Here is a 16,711-nt window from a genome sequence, read left to right as displayed (position 1 = left end):
GTCAACCTTGCCACAGCTTGCTGTGTGACTTCAGGCAGTCCCATCCCTCTCTGGCCTCAGTTCCCTCATCTGCCAAATAGAGGAAGTGAATGCACTTACATCTCAGGAGTGTCACAAAGAATGAGCAAGACACTGACAGGAAGGCAGCTTGCAAATTTTTAGACACTATCCAGATGACAGGCAAGCAGAAAACTCTCAAAACCAGTCCCTCATCCTGTGGGGCCCTGAGGTAGCCCCAGAGCAGGTCCTTGATCCTTGATGGGAAATAAGCACAAATTCCACCAAAGCCACCTCTGCTCCCAGCCAGCTGACAGGAAGGGCCCCTCCTCTGTCCTTGTGGTGAGAAGGTATGGGGGGAGAGATGGGAAAGGGACAAGGCTGGGAGGCCTGGGAGAGCTTGTTCCGGGAGGCAGAGGCATAGCCCTGAGGCAGCCTTGAGAGCCACCAACCTCAGTCAGGCCCCGAGGCTGAGGGAGGATGTGAATGCTGGGTGCACAGTGTCCACCTGGGGGCTTGTCAGCCATATGTGCCTGTGCTAGAAGATGCATTCACAAGGCACAGGTGTTTGAAATTGTGCCCAAGTGTTGATGTGTGTGTGTTTCTGTGAGTGCCTCTGGAGTGTGTACACCTGTTCACATACATGTTTGCCCAGGCCCGGGCCTCTGCATGTGCTCCACACACATGACGCTCCTGGGGAGCCCCACAAACCCCTAGTCCACAGGCCTTGTTTTCCCAGGCTCTGAAATCCTTACCATAATCCCAAACTGTCCCAGATGTCACGGGAGATTTGTGCGGTTCCCAAGCTCTGGGTTTTCCCCAGGAGTAAAAGCAGTTACATAAGATGAGAAGCCTTAGGGGATAACTTTCAGGCGCACGCTCTCCCAGCTCAGCCCAGGGTGTAGGCTCCTCACGTGGAGGGGAGGAGTGCCCAAGGCTGAAGCCCCTCAGACCCTATGTTGCCTGTGGGCACTGACCCCTCCACAGTACTCAGTCACCAGCAGGAAGCCCCTGGGTCCTTTACAATAAATCAGGTGCTTTATAGTTTACACCCCACATGCCCTTGCTGGGTGATGCTCACCACTAGCTGGCCAGGCTGACCTTGGTGTCCTACCCCCCGAGGCCCTGCCCCCAGGCAGCCACTGCTAGCTCAGTCCTAGGGTCTTCCTTCCTGGCCCTGGGCTGGGCTCGCAGTTCAGTACTGGCTACTCCCTTGGGTGGGTCTCACCCCTTCCTGAACCTTGGTTTTCCCAGCTGTGGAATGGAGCTGTTCCGATCCACACGAGTCAAGGGCTGAGAAGGGTCTCTGTAGCCTGTAATGAGGCCCCTGGCAGGCAGGAATGGTCTCGTGCACATCCCTGGCCACCGCCCATTGGCCCCTTGCTACTCCCAGGAGTCAGGAGGGAAAACACTACCTTCAGCCCTCTTGACTGAAACAGGAGGCTGCCTGGCCCAGTCTGTAGGAGGAGATGTGGTCCCTCTGGGATTCATATCAGATCCTAAAGAGAGTTGGCCCACTTCAAGCTTGCAGGAAGCATGGTTGGTAGTCTTCTTGGACAGGAGGAGACTGGACATCTTTTTTTTTTTTCCCAGACAGGGTCTCACTCTGTCACCCAGACTGGAGTGCAGTGCTGCAAACACACAGCTCACTGCAGCCTTGACCTCTTGGGCACAAACGATCCTCCTCAGCCTCCCAAGTAGTTGGCACTACAGGCGTAAGCTACTACGCCTGGCTAATTTTTGTATTTTTTTTTTTTGTAGAGACAGGGCCTTTCTAGTTTGCACAGGCTGGTATCGAACTCCTAGTCTCAATCAATCCTCCTGCCTCAGCCTCCCAAAATTTTAGGATTACAAACGTGAGCCACCGTGTCTGGCCAGAGCTAGGCCCTCTTGCTGGGCTGCAGAGGTTTTCCCTCTCTGCAACCTGACCCCCTCATTCTGTCCAGTCTGGGGTCTGCTGTTTGCCATCCATTATAGGAAAGCACAGAGAGACCACAGAGACCTGACAGAGTTGTAAGGAGCACGTGCCTGTGGATGCAGTTCTGCACTGGTGCATGCACAGCACACCCAGACCCGGACACAGCTCCACATAACTCATGCAGGTTCACACGTGCATATGCACATGTGCCCTGGCTCCTGCCACACTTGGGAACATACCACCCACAGTAGGCACTCAGGCACCCTCACATGCATGCACCCACTTCCGCCCAGCATACATAGGGCTCTAGCTTAGCTCAGCAGCAAGTTGCATGTGAAGAGCTTTCAGAACCAGGAAAGAGATAGCAAAGGAAGGGCTGAGTCCTTGGATGCCCAAGCCCTTCCTTTGCCCCTCCCAGAGAAGCTAACAGGTTTCCCCAAGAACACAGATGGTTTGTGTGGCTCACCCTCTTCAGCCATCCCACATAAGTCCTGGTCAGAATACTCAAAGAAAGTAGGCAAACGTTTCTATGGGAAGATTGTCCCCAACTTGCCCAGTCAGCCACTAGTCCTGCTTGTCACTGGCTCAAGGCAACATTTCAAGCTAATCACTGAATTTTGGAGCTCTCCACCTCCCAGCCTATGCTGAGTTCAGACATGGCTGTGCATCAATGATGCTGCTCCTGCTGGCTCCGCAGGAGTCTTTTCTACAACCTGAGGTCTCTCAGACAGAACGAGGTTTGCCTTTGAGGTCTCTTCAGCCCCATCTCTTGTTCTTTCTCTCCTTCCTCTTGATGGCCTTTCAAGGTGCCCAGTGACTCCACAATTCCCTCATCCTGAGGGGTGCCTACAATCCAAGATCCGAACATGTCTCTGCTCTAGGGCCACCCTCCCCTGAGAGCCGTGAGGTACTCCCAAGGCAGCAGAGCAGGTACCTCTGCTGCTCTGATGAGGAGGGGCCTCTGGGTTCACTGTCATGCACCCCAGAGAGCATATGCTCATTTTACCAGGCACCTGCCTCCACTCCAGGCTGGCTTAGGCAGGGAAGAGAGCTTTTCTGGGGCTTCTCATATGATTCGGCTGAAATAACCTCTTCCTTGGGAGTTTATAAGTTTACAAGAGTCAGACTGCCAAAGTCAGGGCCAGAATCCTCCAACATTGGAGCCAGAATCGGGGAATGTTACAGCTTTAGAGTGTAGAAAGTTGGAGTTTGAATTGTAGACTTCTAGAATGTTTGAGTAATTATAGACTCTTAGGGCTAGGACTGTGGAATTATAAACAATTATAGCCAGAATTGGGGATTAAAGGAAATCAGGGCCAGAAGTGACAAGAGCATCACTCGGTCCCACCTCCCTGACAGCTGAGAAGAGAGCTGACCTTATCACTCAGCAAGTAAGGGCTGGGCCAGGCCTCCTTCTCCCTGGGAGGGCTCTGTCCAGACCTTCCAGAGAAGGTCTCAGGGCCTCTGGGGCAGCAGTACTCCCTGCTAGGGGACAGTGGGGACAGTGGCTTGCCTCTGCCCCTGCCCGAGCTTGCACTGGCCCATCATGGCACCCCATCACCATGAAATATATTTAGGTGCCCTCCCTAGATATTTCCACAGCTCCCAACACTGACTTTTTTGTCCCCTTGTCCTCCAAGGCCTCCAGGCAACTCCTCTAAACTGACCCAATGAAGTCAACAGGAATAGGGGCACTTGCTCTGCCAATGCAAACATTTTAGCCCCCAAAACAAGGCTCAACCTTGCTGGGGGGAGGGCCTCCTGGTCCATTTCTGCCTGCAGCTCAATGCTGACGTCACAGCCTCCCTTTCAGCTCTCAGGGCCTGTCTTGGTCCAGGGACCAAACATTCCTGATCCTGTACTGGACTTTCCTCATTCCAGGCAGAGGGCACCCCAGGCCCCTCCTCCTGCCAGTTTCCAAACACACACATACACAGGGCCAGCATTTTTTGTCCCTCCAGGATTTTTCAGGACTGAGAAGCTTCCATCCCAGCCCATGGCTGCCCCTGCCTTTCTCCCCCAACATCTCTCCCACGCTCCATCCCAGGCTTTGACAGAGACCTGCATTGTCCCCTCCCAGACTGCATCTTCCCAGGAATCAGATGGTCACTGAGAAATCAACAAGGATTCGATCTGGAAATGGGAAAGGATCCCCCAGACATACTCAAATAAGGACTGTCAGATTTCCAGCCACATAGCTTATTGGAATCATTGGCTCTGTGAAAACTGAGAGTTCCTGGGGTGGGCAGGGACCCAGTTGTGTGGGGGTCACCATTACTATCATCATAGTTTTGTCACCAGCTGTTAGGATTTCTATGTATCAGAGATTGTGCCAGCCACTTAATATCCAGGCACTCAGTCAGTCCTAAAAATAACCTATGAGGCAAATACATCCACATCTACATTTTACAAAGGAAGAAACTGAGACGCAGTGAGGTTTTGCCCAAAGTTCTGCAGATAAAGTACCAGAGCCCTTTTGCAAGCCTCTCTAATATTTCTGCATTTGCTTAAAACAAATTTGAACCAAGCTTGGATGACACAACCACCTAACTGTCTCAGAAGGTAGCCTGCTGGGGAACCCCCTTCTTCGTGGTCCCCAGGGTCCTGCAGCCTCTTCCTGCCCAGGCAGTGGAGAAGACGCAAGAACTTCATTGATGGTCAGGGTTCCTCCTCATAAGCCCAGCTCTCTTGCCCCTGCACTAGGAGTGACCAAGACAACCCCACCGCCCCACCCTGCAGCACACACCACATACCTGACATCACAGCCTCACTCCCGCTGAGTCCAAGTCCTTGCATCTCAGTTTGGGAGACAGGCAGGGGATTCCCACCACAAGATAAACCCAGCTTACCTCCAAGACTTGAGCCAACTCATTGGATGGTAATTTATCAGAACATTATTTTTACATTAAAACAAATGCAGAAATATTTTAGAAGAATGCAAAATACACAGGAATTTTGGAAGATAAAAAATGAGATTTCGGAGCAGCTTCTCTTGTGTGTGCATGTGTTTGTGTGTGTGAGAGGGTGAGCCTGGGACCTGTCATACTTTCTCCACCCAGATCCGGGTGAACTTTCATTCTCCCAAGCCCTCCAGGGCACTGGGTGGAAAAGGCAGAGCCACCACAGAAAACATTCTGTCAGTGTCACCCCTGCACAAATGTGCCCCACCTTCCATCACCCAGCTCAACACACCACAGGGGCCATGGATGTGCCACACAAAACACACACCTCACAATTCACACAGCACACACCCAGTGCACCATCCTGCCAGGGCTCCCGCCACAGAGTGTACATGCGCCCTGGACCCCTGTGTTACCACAGCACAGTCACTCAGAGCTATGGAGAGTTGCAGTGCACACTTCTCGCAGGCGGATACACACCACGATCCATGGGTCACACCTTGCACATACCGCACACTAACCTCATACAACCCATTAACCCATTGCTCACAGTAATTTTTTTTTTTTCCAGAGGGAGTCTTGCTCTGTCGCCCAGGCCAGAGTGCAGATCGCTCTCACAGTAATCATTTACACATTGCTCACACTACACACGCATGCAGGGATTCACCCCGGGCACCCGCCCTGACCGGCCGCGACCCTGGAGTGTGCAGGCCTGTCCTGTATCCCCGCGCCTCAGCAACCCTTGCCCCTCTGTCCCCGTCTGCGCACGTCCTTACCTGCGAAGCGCAGCACCAGCCTGTCCTGCCCAGATGTCACTTGCCCAGGCGCTGCTGGGAGGCAAACCTGCCAAACGAAGGGTAGACGTGTAGATGGCGGCAGCAGCTCCGGCCCTAGCGTCTCTGGGACCCAGCGGAGCAAGAGCAAAGCGGCAGGGAGGGGCTGTGGCCATGCGGCCTCGGCACCCCGCATTGAAGTCCCGCCCAGCCCGGATGGGACTCGGCGGCCCGCCCTCGTGGGATGAGGGGGAGGTGATGTCTGGAAGAGGCTTCAGGGCTCTGGGGACCGCTCCTGGGCTGTGACCTGGGACCGGTGGACTCCAATCCAAAATCCTTCACGACTTTACCCTCCCTGGCCTCAGTTTCCCTCTTTGTATTGGTTTGTGTGTGTAGGGGGTGGGTATCAAATGGTGATTTCTCCCATCTTTCCAGCTCTGACATTCTGCAGTTCTGGGATAGTGGGGAGGAGAGAGGAATAATTTTAATTATTATTTCCTTGAGCACCTACTATGTGCCAAGCACGGTGCTAAGGTGTTTTAATGCATACCTCACTTAATCCTCATAGCAATTCCAGAGGTATTATTACTCCTGTTTTATAGGCGGGGAAACTGAGGCACAGAAATGAAGTGATTTTTTCAAGGTCACACAGCTGGTAAGTGGCAGACCTGAGATTTGAAGCCAAACGGTCTGACTCCAGAGCCCAGGTACCCCTGAAGCGTGGGTTTGTAACACTTTCCACACCATACCCTCCTTCCTCCTCCTCATAACAATCCCAGGAGCTTGGTGTTACCAGTCCATTTTACAGATGAGGAAACTGAGGCTCAGGGAGATTAGCTTGCTCCAGGTCACCCAGTTAGTAGGACATCACACTAAAGATGGGAGTGGGGATGGGAGTGATGCTAGGGATGGTGTCAGGACAGTGCCTGGTACACAGTTGTTGCCTCATCACTGTCAGTGTTCCTCCTGACTGTCACTCTCCTTCCCTCTCTTCTTCCCTTTTATCACCTAAGATCTGGCTGGTGGACAGGGACCTCTGATTCCCTCATCTCTAAAACCTCCCGGATCTGCTGTCCTCAAATACAAACCAGCTCCTCCTCTTAGCCCCCACTGTGGATTTTTATTCAACAATTACTGTGCCAGGTTGTGTGCTAGGCACTGAGGGTGCACTGGAACAAGACAGTCCAGACAGTGGGGGCCTTGTGGAGTTGGTAATCTAGTGGGAAACATGGACACTAAGCAAATAGTCATGCAAATTTCATACAAAGTTGCATATTGTGTTAACTGCTAAGAAGGAAAAGTCAAGAACTGGATAAAAGACTATCATGGGGAAAGAGGCCGTCTAATTTAAATTGAGAGATCTGGGAAGGTTTCCCAGAGGAAGAGACATTTAAACTGAACCAGGAGGAGTTAGACTTAGCCAGGTGAAGGTAAGGGGAAGAGAATCCTAGGCAGAAAGTACACAGAGGCCCCAAGACAGGAAAGGTCTTCCCTTCACTGTCAATGTTCCTGGGAGAGGTGACAATTCTTGGACTCTTCTCTGCAGTGTCCTGCCCACCTATCTGGTCTCGGCTTCTGTAGCACCCACAAGATGGCCCTGTCAAGTATCCAGTGGCCTCCATGTCTCTGAAGCAATGCACACATCTTGGTCACTCCCCCAGACACTTTCAAAATTCCCCATGTGACCTGTACAGCTCCCTTCCTGGTTCTTCTCCCACTTCGCACTCTTCCCTAGGTAGCTCTGTCTCTGTCTTCCCCAGGCCTCTGTCCCACCCTCTTCTTGCTCACTCTGTGCATTCTCCCTGGGGAGGCACTCATTCTCCTTATTCTCCTTTTATTCAGCAAATGTTGAATTTCTACTATCTGCCAGGATTAAGGAACAATTTTTTAAACAACGACAAAAACAAAGAAAATTGTAAAGGAAAATGTTAATAAGCTCAGTGTAATAAAAAAGTTATGTTTGTACAAAAACTATAAAAAAAGAAAGAAGCAAGAAGACAGACTACAGATTGAGACATTATTGCAATGCATATAACAAAGGATTGTTATCCAGTATATAAAAAGAACTCCTACATGTCAATAGGAAAAAGCTAAACAACCTAACAGAAAAATGATTGAAAGACATGAACAGGCATTTCACAGAAAAGAAAGCAATTATGGCCAATACACATAAGAAAATATGTTCAACCTCACTACCAAAAAGGAAAATCTAAATTAAAACCAAATGAAATGATACCACTTCATGCATATCTGATTATCAAACATTTAAAGTTTTTAAAGTTTAAAAATTGGTTTGGTTGAAACCCATTCCATTCCTGCATTGCCCTAGACACATTTCTACATGTGGCCAGAGGCTGCCCTACTGGACAGCAGATACAGGATATTTCCATCATCACAGGAAGTTCTAAACATTTAAAACACTGACTACTTCATTATCTAACACTGAATGTGCTGCGTTTTCTCACATACAGAAGCGCTCCTGATTCTGCTGATTCTGCTCAATTAAAACAAAATTGGTTTGGTTTCAACCAATAATTGGTTATTCAGCAAACGTTGAAACCAATTATTTGGTTGAAACCAAACCAACTTTGAATTGACAGGAATTTTTACATACTGCGGGTGGGATTAGAAGTTGAACACAACAAAGTTGAAGAACAATCTGTCAGTATCTAGTGACAGTGAAAATGCATAGTCTAAAACTGAACCATTCCACTTCAAGGCATATAACCACTGCACATGTATAAAGATGTGCATCACAGCACTGTATCTTTTTATTTTTATTTATTTATTTTTTTTGAGATGGAGTCTCTCTTTGTCGCCCAGGCTGGAGTTCTATGGCATGATCTCAGCTCACTGCAACCTCCGCCTCCCGGGTTCAAGCGATTCTTCTGCCTCAGCCTCCCAAATGGCTGGGATTACAGGCGCCCACCACCACGCCAGCTAATTTTTGTATTTTTATTAGAGATGGGGTTTCGCCACGTTGGCCAGGCTCATCTCAAACTCTTGACCTCAGGCGATCCACCCACTTTGGCCTCCTAAAGTGCTGAGATTACAGGTATTAGCCACCATGCCCGGCCTCTTCCCTTCATTATTAAGTACAGTTGTCTTCTAAGAAAGTGGAAAGGCCTGAGAAGAAAGTAGTTGAGCCTGAAAAACCTAGAAAAACCTATTTATTATTAGAAGAAAATGTGGAAGTGACAAAGCTCATTGGGAGGGCTGGACAGTGAAAGATGTAAGCTTGGCTTATGTGAGAGATATTAGACTCATCCTTACCCACCACGTGCGGGGACTCTTCTGTACGTGAGAAAACACAGCACATTCAGTATTAGATAATGAAGTAGTTAGTGTTTTAAATGCTTTAGAACTTTCTGTAATGATGGAAATATCCTATATCTGCTGTCCAGTAGCGTAGCCTCTGGCCACAAGTAGAAATGTGTCCAGGGCAACGGAGGAATGGCATTTTTAACTCCAAATTAACTTATGTTTAAATGTAAATAGCCTTGTGTGACTAACAGATACCATATTGGATAGTGTAGTTTTATACTATGCAGAAATTGTTGTTGAGTGTTAATTGTTTTAAAAAATGTTAATGGCATTTGGGGAAAATTAGGGTCTTAGGATGAGCTGGGGACACATTTTTCCTTTTTAAATTTCTGGGAATATAAGCTTTCACTATTCACAAATTTGTTATCAGGAATAAATTATATTCTTTTTTTTTTTTTTTTTTTTTTTGGTCAGAGTCCCCCTCTGCTGCCAGGCTGGAGTGCAGTGGCATGATCTTGACTCACTGCAACCTCCCGGGTTCAAGTGATTCTCCTGCCTCAGCCTCCCAAGTAGCTGGGACTACAGGCACATGCCACCATGCCCAGTTAATTTTTATATTTTTAGTAGAGATGAGGTTTCACCATGTTGACCAGGATGTTCTTGATCTCTTGGCCTCGTGATCTGCCTGCCTTGGCCTCCCAAAGTGCTGGTATTACAGGAATGAATTATATTCTAGCAGTAAAAGTGACTGTATATTCCTAGATGGAATATTGTACAGCAGACAAAAAATAAACTTTAGCAACACACATCAAGAAGGCTAAAATCACACAAGCATAATGTGACCAAAAAAGAAAATATATAGGATACACACAGTATGAGACTATGCACATAAAGTTTTAAAACATGCAAAATAATACAATAATGTAGAAACCATACAAAGGCATATGTAAGAATGACAACCAGGGTAGAGGTCACCTTTGAGAAAAGGAAGGGGTGAGATTGTGTGGGATCTATGCTACTTTCTATTTCCCTCCTGACTCCCCAACTCCCTAGCACACTCTGCAAAGACGAAGAGGATGGGCAGGGCCAGCACACGGAGGAGGCACCTCCCCTCCAAAGCCTTCTCTGGTCCCCTCCCCACCAGTCAGGGCGGAGGCCTCCTCTGGGCTCTGAGTGTTGGCCTTTGTAACACCCTAATCGCTCTGGCCTGGTATTGTTTTTCTTCACACCTCTCCTCCACCAGCCAAGGAGTTTTTCCAGGGCATAATTCTTTGGAGATTTAAAGTCATCATCATCACTCGTTTATTCTCTGACACCTGCTATATGCCTAGGCTCCAGGAAGAAACAAGATGAGTTGTTCATGGCTAGTGTCCTTCAGAAATGCCCAGTGTGGAGGAAAATAGACCAGAACCTGGTGGGCATTGGGCCAGAGAGACATGAAGACACATAGGAGCTCTGAGGGGCCCCAGCCCAGCCAGAGAGTAGGGAGAACAGGGCTGGTTAAGGCACAAGTTGTGTCTTAGGCTGTGTTCAAGAACAACTAGAGTTGTTTGGGTAAAGTAAGAGGAAGATGTTCCTGTTTACAAGAGGGGATAGCTTGTGAAGACCAGGAGATGGGGTTGAACATGGCCAACTCTGAGAACCTCAAGAAGTTCAGTCCTACTGGAGAGTCCAGTGGAAGAGGGGCGTGGGATAAGAGAGCTGTAGAGAGGGCAAGGACCAGTCCTTTCAGGGTCTTGATGCCAGGCTGGGAAGCTTGGTTTATCCTGAGGGCAATGGGAACCATGGAAGGGTTTAAGAGGGGTGGGAGCCAGGGAGATGCCCAGAGTTGTGTTTTACAAAGCTAACTTGTGCTGGCTGCTGTGTAAAGGCAGTGGGTCAGTGAGGAAGCTGGGCCAGTAGTCCAGGCAGGTGGCCAGGGCAGTGGGGATGGAGGAGGAGTGATATATGGGAGATGATTGGAAGGTGGATTTGAGAACTTTTTCTTTTTTTTTTGAGATGGGGTCTGGCTCTGTCGCCCAGGCTGGAGTACAGTGTCACAATCTCTGCTTACTGCAACCTCTGCCTCCCAGGCTCTGGTGATCCTCCCACCTCAGCCTCCCGAGAAGTAGCTGGGACTACAGATGCATGCCACTATGCCTGACAATTTTTTTTAAGATAGGCTTTCACCATGTTGCCCAGCCTGGTCTTGAACTGCTGGGCTCAAATGATCCTTCCACCTCGGCTTCCCAGAATGGTGGCATTACAGGTGTGAGCCACCACACCTGGCCTTGAGGGCTTTTTAAGGAGGTAGAATCAGCAGAATCAGGCAGATTGGATGTGAATATGAGGGAGAGAGAGGGGATTTTCAGTTTGGGTTCCTCCAGAAGCTGATCCTGAGGCAAACATTTAAGTACAAATCATTTATTTCAGAGGTGATCCAGGGAAAAGAAGCAAGCCATGGTGGCTGCTGAGCAGGTCATAACTGTGGGTTGGTGCTGTGGGTAACCTGTGGGAGACTGCGCAGAACCTGCCACAGGGAGGTCCCACCCAAAAGGCAAGAAAGCTGGAGCATTTGGTCACCAACTCTAGCTGTCATCGGTTAAAGGCTGATCCTCAAACTTTCTGGCACTTCTGGCCAAATGTGCTCCAAAGGCCAGAGGAAACCCCAGGGCAGCAACCCAGGGTCCCACAGTGAGAAACTGCAGAGGTGTGGGGATGAGAGTGCTAAGCGGCGCAGGCAGCCCCCAGCCTTGGTGTCCCTGTGGCCACCTCTCTCAGGGCTAGGGCTGCTCTTTCAGCCCCAACCATAGCCCTGGGAACCCTAGCTCCCTTCCTGAGGCCCAGGAGGGGTATAGGAGGCACAATATCTGCTGCAGGACGAAAGGAGCCCTATCTGCTCCCTGTAGGCTGAGCTCTGGTTCTCCAAGCTGGGTGGAGGAGGGAATCTCTGTAGGAGTTGGGAAAGTGGGAGTGGGTTTCAACCTGGTGGCCCTGCCTGCACCCCAGTGTCCTCTCCTCAGCACTCCGCCTTTCTCACTGGTCCTCCCGCTGTCCCTGGGTCCTCCTGGGTATACACAGCCCTGTTTCCATGGAGACTGTACTCTTACCTCTGGAAATGCTCCCTCTGATCAGCTTAGCCAGGCCACCTGATCCCCATACTCACTTCAAGGCAGAGGAACTTGGCAGCTCTTTAATAAAACCAAATCCTGTTGCCCAGGAGCTTCGTGTTTGGGCCTCTAGGCAGTAGGGTGGGTGAGGTCACTTTTACTCTCTTTAAGATGGAGCCATCAGTTAAGGGAGGGAAGAGATGCCCAGGAATGGAACTGCAGGGGGGCAGCCAGAGCAGTACAAGGAGGAGCAGGTCAGTGCCGTGTCACTGAGGCCAAGGGAAGATGGGCCTGGAAGAGGGAGAGAGGCCACAGGCTCAGAGCTGGGCCTGGGAGCCAGTCCCCATCCCCACTGGCCCCAGGAAAGGTCAAGAGTCCTTAGTTAAACTGTGTCCGGGAGCTAATTTGCTTCCTCCTGTTCTGCTCCCTCCCAGCCTCAGCCATGGCCTCAGAAGCCTTAGCAGCTGTCAGGTTCCCAGCAAGATCTGGCACTGGATGAGCCATATCTGGCATTTCCAACAACTTCTGAGATATCCCCCTGCCCCTGTCAGCCCCTGGCCTTGGTGTGCCTGTGGCCTCCTCTCAGGCCTGGGGCTGCTCTTTTAGCCCCAGCCATAGCCCTAGGACCCCGGCCTCCTCCCTGAGGTCCAGGAGCTCCCACATGACTCCCCTTTGCCCTGTCAGTCCACCAGTCATGGCTAGCCCTTGCTCTGAACAGGAGAACCACTTCCTGGAACTTGCCTCTTTTGCATTCCCACCACATTCCAGCTGCCCAACCAAGTGTTAATTCACAAATTCATGACCCAGGAATCCTGCCCTGGCAGCTCTTAGTCAGGGCTCTGGATTCCTCTCTTGCCTCTAAGCACATTGATGGGACACTCCATTTAGCTCCCTCCTACCAGACCCACGCCCACCAGAGCTGCTCCTGGTACAAATGTTTGTTTGTTTATTTATTTTCAAAACGGAGTCTTTCTCTGTCCCCCAGGCTGGAGTGCAACTGCACAATCTTGGCTCACTGCAACCTCCGCTTCCTGGGTTCAAGCAATTCTCCTGCCTCAGCCTCCCGAGCAGCTGGGATTACAGGAGCGTTCCACCACGCCTGGCTAATTTTTTGTATTTTTAGTAGGGACGGTGTTTCACCATGTTGGCCAGGCAGGTCTTGAACTCCTGACCTTGTGATCCACCTCCTTCAGCTTCCCAAGGTGCTGGGATTACAGGTGTGAGCCACCATGCCTGGCTATAAATGTTAACATACTTTCTGGTGGCATTAAAAAGAGCATAGTGCCTATGTCAGAGGAGGTGATAGTCCACAGACATCTGCTGCTCACACTACCTGTGGAGCCCTGTGACCTCTGCAACACTGCCTGCTGTCCTTGGGACTGCAGGGACACTGAGAGGGTGATGAAATCAACACATGGAACAAAAAGCCAAGTCAGGCCGAGCGTGGTGGTGAGTGCATGTAATCGCAGCACTTTGGGAGGCCGAGGCGGGCGGATCACGAGGTCAGGAGTTCAAGAACAGCCTGGCCAACATAGCGAAACCCCATCTCTATTGAAAACACACACAAAAAAATTAGCCAGGCATGGTGGCAGGTGCCTGTAATCCCAGCTACTGGGGAGGCTGAGGCTGCAGAATCGCTTGAAATCAGGAAGCGGAGGCTGCAGTGAGCTGAGATCCCGCTATTGCACTCTAGCCTGGGCAACAAGAGTGAAACTCCATTTCAAAATAGAATCGAATAGAATAGAATAGAATGCCAAGTCAATGTGAGTTAACCCTTGGGAGTGGGGCAATTCTTTCACTTGATACCAACAGATCCTTGTCCTTTTAAAAACAGATTTACTGAATCTGAGATTCAAGCAGACATTATTGTTTAGTAAATAGTTTAAACTTCACAATGAAGAAAAAGTTAGTGTTTTCATTTATTTCAGCTCTTTAAGAAATCAACAAATCGGGGGCGGAGCAAGATGGCCAAATAGGAACAGCTCCAGTCTCCAACTCCCAGCGCGAGCCACACAGAAGACCGGTGATTTCTGCATTTTCAACTGAGGTACTGGGGTCATCTCACTAGGGAGTGTCGGACAATTGGTGCTGGTCAGCTGCTGCAGCCCGACCAGTGAGAGCTGAAGCAGGGCGAGGCATCGCCTCACCTGGGAAGCACAAGGGGGAAGGGAATCCCTTTTCCTAGCCAGGGGAACTGAGACACACAACACCTGGAAAATTGGGTAACTCCCACCCCAATACTGCGCTTTAAGCAAACGGGCACACCAGGAGAATATACCCCACACCTGGCCGGGAGGGTCCCACGCCCACGGAGCCTCCCTCATTGCTAACACAGCAGTCTGCAATCTAACCACAAGGCAGCAGCGAGGCTGGGGGAGGGGCGCCCGCCATTGCTGAGGCTTAAGTAGGTAAACAAAGCCGCTGGGAAGCTTGAACTGGGTGGAGCTCACAGCAGCTCAAGGAAACCTGCCTGTCTCTGTAGACTCCACCTCTGGGGACAGGGCACAGCTAAAAAACAACAAAAAAGCAGCAGAACCTCTGCAGATGCAAACGACTCTGTCTGACAGCTTTGAAGAGAGCAGTGGATCTCCCAACACGGAGGTTGAGATCTGAGAACGGACAGACTGCCTGCTCAGTGGGTCCCTGACCCCTGAGTAGCCTAACTGGGAGACATCCCCCACTAGGGGCAGTCTGACACCCCACACCTCACAGGGTGGAGTACACCCCTGAGAGGAAGCTTCCAAAGTAAGAATCAGACAGGTACACTCGCTGTTCAGCAATATTCTATCTTCTGCAACCTCTGCTGCTAATACCCAGGCAAACAGGGTCTGGAGTGGACCTCAACCAATCTCCAACAGACCTACAGCTGAGGGTCCTGACTGTCAGAAGGAAAACTATCAAACAGGAAGGATACCTATACCAAAACCCCATCAGTACGTCACCATCATCAAAGACCAGAGACAGATAAAACCACAAAGATGGGGAAAAAGCAGGACAGAAAAGCTGGAAATTCAAAAAATAAGAGCACATCTCCCCCTGCAAAGGAGCGCAGCCCATCGCCAGCAACGGATCAAAGCTGGTCAGAGAACGACTTTGACGAGATGAGAGAAGGCTTCAGTCGATCAAACTTCTCAGAGCTAAAGGAGGAACTACATACCCAGAGCAAAGAAACTAAAAATCTTGAAAAAAGAGTGGAAGAATTGACAGCTAGATTAATTAATGCAGAGAAGGTCATAAACGAAATGACAGAGATGAAAACCATGACACGAGAAATATGTGACAAATGCACAAGCTTCAGTAACCGACTCGATCAACTGGAAGAAAGAGTATCAGCGATTGAGGATCAAATGAATGAAATGAAGCGAGAAGAGAAAACCAAAAGAAAAAAGAAGAAAAAGAAATGAACAAAGCCTGCAAGAAGTATGGGATTATGTAAAAAGACCAAATCTACGTCTGATTGGGGTGCCTGAAAGTGAGGGGGAAAATGGAACCAAGTTGGAAAACACTCTTCAGGATATCATCCAGGAGAACTTCCCCAACCTAGTAGGGCAGGCCAACATTCAAATTCAGGAATACAGAGAATGCCACAAAGATACTCCTCCAGAAGAGCAACTCCAAGACACATAATTGCCAGATTCACCAAAGTTGAAATGAAGGAAAAAATCTTAAGGGCAGCCAGAGAGAAAGGTCGGTTACCCACAAAGGGAAGCCCATCAGACTAACAGCAGATCTCTCGGCAGAAACTCTACAAGCCAGAAGAGAGTGGGGGCCAATATTCAACGTTCTTAAAGAAAAGAATTTTAAACCCAGAATTTCATATCCAGCCAAACTAAGTTTCATCAGTGAAGGAGAAATAAAATCCTTTACAGATAAGCAAATGCTTAGAGATTTTGTCACCACCAGGCCTGCCTTACAAGAGACCCTGAAGGAAGCCCTAAACATGGAAAGGAACAACCAGTACCAGCCATTGCAAAAACATGCCAAAATGTAAAGACCATCGAGGCTAGGAAGAAACTGCATCAACTAACGAGCAAAATAACCAGTTAATATCATAATGGCAGGATCAAGTGCACACATAACAATATTAACCTTAAATGTTAATGGACTAAATGCTCCAATTAAAAGACACAGACTGGCAAACTGGATAAAGAGTCAAGACCCATCAGTCTGCTGTATTCAGGAGACCCATCTCACATGCAGAGACATACATAGGCTCAAATAAAGGGATGGAGGAAGATCTACCAAGCAAATGGAGAACAAAAAAAAGCAGGGGTTGCAATCCTAGTCTCTGATAAAACAGCCTTTAAACCATCAAAGATCAAAAGAGACAAAGAAGGCCATTACATAATGGTAAAGGGATCAATTCAACAGGAAGAGCTAACTATCCTAAATATATATGCACCCAATACAGGAGCACCCAGATTCATAAAGCAAGTCCTTAGAGACTTACAAAGAGACTTAGACTCCCATACAATAATAATGGGAGACTTGAACACTCCACTGTCAACATTGGACAGATCAACGAGACAGAAAGTTAACAAGGATATCCAGGAATTGAACTCATCTCTGCACCAAGCGGACCTAATAGACATCTATAGAACTCTCCACCCCAAATCAACAGAATATACATTCTTCTCAGCACCACATCGCACTTATTCCAAAATTGACCACATAATTGGAAGTAAAGCACTCCTCAGCAAATGTAAAAGAACAGAAATTATAACAAACTGTCTCTCAGATCACAGTGCAATCAAACTAGAACTCAGGACT

General features: G+C 49.2%; 1 protein-coding gene across 1 annotated transcript in view; it reads right to left on the bottom strand.

The window, feature by feature from the left end:
* The window catches only part of P2RY6 (pyrimidinergic receptor P2Y6), a 33,012-nt gene extending 27,252 nt beyond the window's left edge, over window positions 1-5,760 (bottom strand). The window contains exon 1 of the mRNA XM_033205344.1: window positions 5,592-5,760. The gene's annotated coding sequence lies outside the window, so the exon portion shown is untranslated. The remainder of the gene's footprint in view (window positions 1-5,591) is intronic.
* Between the last annotated feature and the right edge of the window lie 10,951 nt (window positions 5,761-16,711).

This window comes from Trachypithecus francoisi, unplaced genomic scaffold (genome assembly GCF_009764315.1).
Source record: "Trachypithecus francoisi isolate TF-2019V2 unplaced genomic scaffold, Tfra_2.0 Lachesis_group8, whole genome shotgun sequence".
NCBI classification, from domain to species: domain Eukaryota; kingdom Metazoa; phylum Chordata; class Mammalia; order Primates; family Cercopithecidae; genus Trachypithecus; species Trachypithecus francoisi.
Note: the sequence above shows the minus strand (reverse complement) of the source record. Positions and strands in the feature narration are given on the sequence as shown.